The sequence below is a fragment of the Octopus bimaculoides genome, chromosome 18 (genome assembly GCF_001194135.2).
Source record: "Octopus bimaculoides isolate UCB-OBI-ISO-001 chromosome 18, ASM119413v2, whole genome shotgun sequence".
Taxonomy (NCBI): Eukaryota; Metazoa; Mollusca; class Cephalopoda; order Octopoda; family Octopodidae; genus Octopus; species Octopus bimaculoides.
This window is the reverse complement of record NC_068998.1, coordinates 2,646,571-2,653,544: the sequence shown is the minus strand read 5'-3', so window position 1 is coordinate 2,653,544 and position 6,974 is coordinate 2,646,571.

Below are 6,974 nucleotides of genomic sequence, written 5' to 3'. Positions count from 1 at the left end.
ATATATATATATATATATATATATATGCATATATATATCTATATATATGTGTATATGTATATATATATATATGCATATATATATTTATACATGCACACATATATACATATCTATCTATATATATATATATATATACATACATACACACATATATGTACATACATAAATATGTATGTATATACATATTTATACATACTTCTAAAAGAACAACTTGGGAAACAAGATGAAAAAATATTCAAAAATATTCAAATAATATATGTATGTGTGTGTATATAGATATATATATATAAGAAACCATATGCATATACCTTCACACACATATATTTTTATGTGTGTGTGTATAAATATATATATATATGTATGTATGTATATATATTGTGTGTATGTGTATACACACACACATATACACACATATGGTGCATACTGTTCAGACATAAACTGAAAAAAAACAAAGTAAATTCAAGAGTTTTATTTATTAATTGCTAATTATGTTTTTTTTAATGAACTAAACTAAAAAAAAAAAGGAAAAACTATTCATCTGACAATTTCAGTTTAATTCTATACTAATTGATTAGCATTTTCAATTTAATTACCATTAATATCATTATTATCATTTCCATTATCATTTTCCATTACTGTTTTTTTCATTATTATTATTATTATTATTATTATTATTATTATTGCATGCTGTCTCAATTTGCTCTCATATTTTCCAGATGCTTTAAAAAAACAAAAAAAATACTGAAAAATCACAACATACAAAAAAATTATTTATTCCATACACTCACACACACACAAACACACACACGTACATTCCAATACCATTATTATTATGATTGTTATCATTATTATTATTGTTATTGTTGTTGTCACTGTATAAAGAATATATGTATATTATTTATTTTTCAACATTCCTTTTTCAATATTTTCTCTTCCAGTCAATCTGTTAGTTTTTGATTTTCTTGTTTAGTTCTTGTTTTTTTAATTTTTTTATTTGTTTGTTTGCTTGAAATATTCCATTCCAGTCCATTGAGTACCATTCTATAGCCATAGAATATATTTGCCAATATTGGTACTGGTTTTTTTTTTGGTGGGGGGGGGTCTTTAACACCACCTCCTCTCACCACCACCACCTCCTCCAAAGAGATCGAATGCCAAGTCAACTTGAGGAAAGAGAGACATACAGACAGAGTGAGAGTTGGATTTTATAGAGAGCAAGAGAGAGAGAGGTAGAGACAGAAAGAGAAAGAGGGAAAGGTACATGCAGAGAGAAAGAGAGAGAGAGATGGAATAAATTATGAACGGATATTTTAATCCAGTGTTTAAATTGTTGCCACCAATTCTGAAATTTCTGAGACTTGTGGCAGTATTGGTTCTGTCCTCTCCCAAACCACCACCAGCTATAACAACAACAGCAACACTTGCCTGATTCTGGGAAGATTTGATCTCTACTTTCCATGTTCAAATTCTGTACACATATGCACACACACACTTATATATACATGCACACATATATACATGCACACACATACACATATATACATGCATACACACACATATATACATATACATACATCATCATCATCACAATACATATACTTTACGCACACACACACACACATATATACATGCACACACATACACATGCACACATTGTTTTTTTCAAAATTCAAACTTCATTTCTCATGCATCTATAAGCAGTAAATCCTACATACCAGTAATACCTTAGGGAGATGATTATGTTGACTCTACCAAAACAGTGGTGCCTGATTAATTGTTTTGAAATATTTAGTTCTAGCTCTCTACAATTTTGAGTTCAAATCCTGCAGATGAACCTTCTTTTTATTTTATTCCTGCAGAGATTAATACAGTAAGTACCCGTTACCTACTGGGGTCCAGTACAAACTACTGTGTCCTAATTCTTCAAAAATCATCTTTGTGCCTAACAAGTAAAAAAAAAAAAGATTTTTATGTGCTTTTCTTCCCCCTCCCCATTTTTACAAATTTTTAGAATTTTTTTTTATCATTTAATTTTAAATAATTTGTGAGTATAGGGATCGAAGAATTAATTATTTTAATTTAGTTCCAATTAAAAATTATTTCTTTTTCAATTTCTAATTTTGAGTATAATTGAATCAGTGTATGCCATTCATGCATTTTAGTTCGTTAGTTTCCTGGTTCGTTAATTAGATTGTGAAACAAGTGAAGCTAAGTAAGGGAAGTATTGAAATGACAAGAGGATATGAGTTCAGGTACCCCCACCCACTCACCCCATGTTATTATAAACAATTATGGTAGTATGGCATTTCACTGAAAATTATATTTAATTCTAGTAAATGCCTCGATTAAATCTTCCATGACCGTATTTCTTATAAAATAAACTATTTTTAATTAATTTTGAAAATATTCAAGAATTTGGAGTGCTTTCATAAAATGGCTAACTTTTACATGATCAGGCTGATGCTTGGAACAGAATTTACCAAAATGTTCTTATATAAAATTATCAAGGAAAGTTTAATTTTTCTTTAAATATGAACATTTTAAAACAGGAGGTTTTTATATCATAGAAGTAGAGGTGGTCTCAGATGGATTAGAAGAATAAATGAACTTATGGAATATATCTCGGATGGACTAGAAATGAAATAATGAAACCCATCAGGAGAAGCTAGTTTCTTCACAGGAATGTTACCTGGGATAGATTTGTCATGTTACTGAAGGTAGATTAATATTTGTCTTGTTTATTAACCATTACTAATGACCACGGTTCCATGAAATTTTTTAATTTGTGATGTCAGCTGTTTATCATCCATACGTTTACAAATTCTGTGAGTCCATTAATCCTTCCAATTTTGTCCTTCATCCATCAAAGATTCAACCTTGTCACATTATGTCACACTGATTTTGCCAGAGAATTACAGTCAGGGTAGTCTGTGGAGTCCTCAGCTACTTGGACATTAATTTCAAGTGTAAGAATTAAATTGGTCAAACAGTTCTCAAGACTAATTGGAGATCTGCCTCCATTCTAGGGTATTCAGATCCCCACTTTTCTTCCATCCCACCAAGGCTGCTAAAATAAGTACCCGTCATATCCTGGGCTCATTAAGTCAACTAAAGCTCTTCTTTGCAAACATGTTGCCTTTTGGCAATAAGAGAAATTATTATTTTATAGAATTAGTGAGTATCATGCGATTAGGTGTAAATTCCCCATAAACTTTTTTTTACCCCACAAAGCAGTGACACTCTTTACTTTCACTTTCCTTAGAGCAATCAGAAAGCGTAGTGGACAAAATGCCTTGTGGTATTTATTCTGGATCTTTATATTCTGGACCCAAATTTCATTGCAGTCACCTTTTGCCCACCTTTACATGGTTGATAAAATAAAGTACAAATGAAGTACTGGCATCAATATTTCAACTAACCCATTTCCTTTAAAATTCTGGCCTTCTGCCTAAATTAGAAATCATCATCATCATCATCATCATCATCATTATTATTATTATTATTATTATTAAGGCAGCCAGTTGGCAGAATCGTTAGCACACCAGGATAAATGCTTAGCAGCATTTTGTCCATTGTTACATTCAGAGTTCAAAATCTGCCAAGGTTGACTTTGCCTTTCATCCTTTAGGGGTCGATAAAATAAGTACCAGTTGAGCACTGGGATTGATCTAATCAGCTTCCCTCTCCCCTGAACTTGCTGGCCCTGTGCCCAAATTTGAAACCATTATTATTGTTGTTGTTGTTGCTGTTGTTGTCTGTTGTTGTTGTTGTTATTATTATTATTATTATTATTATTATTATTATTATTATTAAGGCAGCAAACTGGAAGAATTTTCAGAATCTTGGAAAAAAATGTTTGCAGCATTTCTTCAAGCTCTTTACATTGTGGGTTCAAATTCCACTGAGGTTGGGTTTGCTTTTCATCCTTTCTGTGCCAATAAAATAAAGTATCAGTAATGTACTGGGGGGTGATGTAATCGACTTTTACTTTCCCTAACAAATTTCTAGCCTTCGGCCTTTATTAGAAACTATTATTACTATTATTATTATTATTATTATTATTAAGGTTGTGAGCTTGCAGAATCGTTAGCATGCAAGGCAAAATGCTTAATGGTATTTTGTCCATCTTCACGGTCTTAGTTCAAATTCCGCCAAGGTCAACTTGGCCTTTCATCCATTTAGAGTTGATAAATTAAGTAAACACCAGGGTCAGTGTAATCAACTAGTCTCCTCCCTAAAAAATTTCAGGCCTTGTGCCTTTAAAAACTAAAGACAGCTGTCATTGTGATTTAAACTTGAAACAGTAAGCACAACAGGTCTGGATTGGATCAGGCTTAAAATGTCTGGATTGGATCAATTTATGAATGTCTGTGTTTGTTCTACTTTCACAGTTGTTGATGATGGTGATGAGAGTGGTGATGATGGAGAGGATGAGGAAAAGAAGGAAGAAGAGGATTTTTAAACATTAACATAATGTCATTAAGGGCAGGGGGTGGGTGGAGAATATAGTTCAGCTGAGTCAATCTCATTACTTTCCTTGTATATTATTGACTGATAGTGATGGGGGGGGGGGGGCAGACATGGCACAGAGAGAATTTGAACTAAGAATGAATATAGATGGAGTTAAACATTGTAAAGATTACAATATGGTGACTTCCTATTTCCCCCAATTCACCATGCCTAATTTTTATACCTTATTAATAAAGATTTATAATCATAATAATAATAATAATAATAATAGTAATAATAGTAATTCATTCTGCTATAGGCACAAGGCCTAAAATTTTGTGGGGAGGATATGGTTGATTATATCAATTCCAGTACTCAACTGGTACTTTATTTAATCAAGCCTGAAAGGAAAGACAAAGGTAACCTTGGCAACGTCTGAAATCAGAATGTAAGACTCAAAGATATGCTGCTAAGCATTTTACCCAATGCAGTAATGGTTCTGTCACTTGCCATAATAATAATAATAATTATATTGATGATAATTATCTTTGATTTTTTTTATAAAATTGATATTGATATTTAAGATATATGAATTTTTTAAAGTATATACTGTGTATGGAAATATGTGTAAACATGTATGTACGTAAAAAGGATTATACATGTGTGTTTATGTATATATATATATATATATAAGCTGTATATATCATGGAGAGAAAAATATATATGTGTGTGTGTAGATTAGTCTACATATGAATATTTATTCCATTCATCTCTTATTTCACCGACGTAAATGTAAATAGCTTACAAATCAGGATCAGAATTATGTGAACTGCTGGGATTTTTGTGTTTTTTTAAGTCTGTGATATTTTCAGGAAATTTTCTTCATGAGGAAATAGAAATACTAAAATTCTTGTTCTTGGCAATTTGATAGCCTTTTTTTACAATTTAGGTTTTATTTCTACAACTTTTGCATTGGAATTTAATTGGCAGCTTTCAAAGTTTTTTTTTTTAATTATTTCTTAAAAGAGAAAAAATATATTGTTTGTTTTATTTCGTGTAAAATATTACCTTAACCTCACAGTGGCAATAGTTGTAAGCTTAAAGGGCTGGACAACTGACCACACATTCAAGAGTTTGGGTATCTTATTGAAAACTAACTCAAAAGACCAGTCATGTGATGATTCTGTTACAGACCAGAAATGAATGCTGCATGAAGGTATTAGAGTCTTCTCCCTTGTATTAGAGAGTTCCTCATTTCCTTCATGATGAATGTAAATAATATTAAAATTATTCTTGTGATATTGTGTGTTTCAAGACTGGCTGACTGATGCAGTACTGTGTCATACAGGAAGTGAAGAGTTAATGTCTCAAGGCACATAACTCTGCTTACCACAATCTGCTTGGTTCACAAAATAAATTCCACTCTAACATGACAATTTGAGTTGTTAGTAATAGTAAGGGCAGATAACCTTCTGTTATAATATATGAGGTATCATAATCACCAATTTTTTTATCAAGACACTTTCTTTAGAGGGTTGTCAGCCAAGGCTAAAGGGACCCTCTTCCCTTTGTGGTAGATTTATCTCCTTGGAGTTACTCTGTGATTTTCGTTCTCGGGGTATTCATTATTATTATTATTATTATTATTATTATTATTATTATTATTATTATTTTTATCATTATTATTATTATTATTACTGATAATGATTTCATTGGCAGTACTACTAATAAAGAAATACTATTTGGATGGCCGTTGGCTCTTCAATGTTCATCTACCCTTATTCACATCTTGTTTTTATTATTTTTATCAAAGTGATCCTCTTTTTTTGTTTGTTTGTTTTTTTTTTTGGTGGGGGTCCCCCACAACAGACAAAATGCCTAGCAGCATTTCATCCATCCTTACGTTCTGAGTTTGGCTTTGCCTTTCCTCCTTTTGGGGGATCAATAAAATAAGTACTAGTGATACACTGGGGTTGATGTAATTGACTTGCCCCCACCCCTCCCCAAAAAAACTTCAGGCCTTGTGCCTATAGTAGAAAAGGATTATTATGATAGTAATAATAATAATTTCTACCAATATACAGAATACAAATAAGACAGAAATGCTTTGATGATGAGGATTTAAGCTTAAAATTTTAGATTGATGGTAAAATTAAAGGTTTTAAGATCAATTGATGTTTTCAATAATATACATTTGGTTTATTGATTATGATAACTAATCTGTCAATCTCTGTCTTGTATTAGTGTGTGTTAAGAGTGTTATTTGTTAGTATCCTTGTCTTCAAGTGATGCAGACATTTTGGAGGAAAATCCTTAGAGTAGATATTATGTGTTTTGTATCTTGCATTATTTCAGAGATATTGGATGATGTGTAATGTCTGCAGTGATTTCTATTCACTAGCATTTCTTGTAATCTTGCTGATTCTTCATTGTCTGGTTTCCTGCCTTATTTTATAATATTTTGTTATATTTTTCTGTTTTATTTCTTTCTGTTTTTTCCCTCTTTGGTGGGGTGGGGGTGAGGG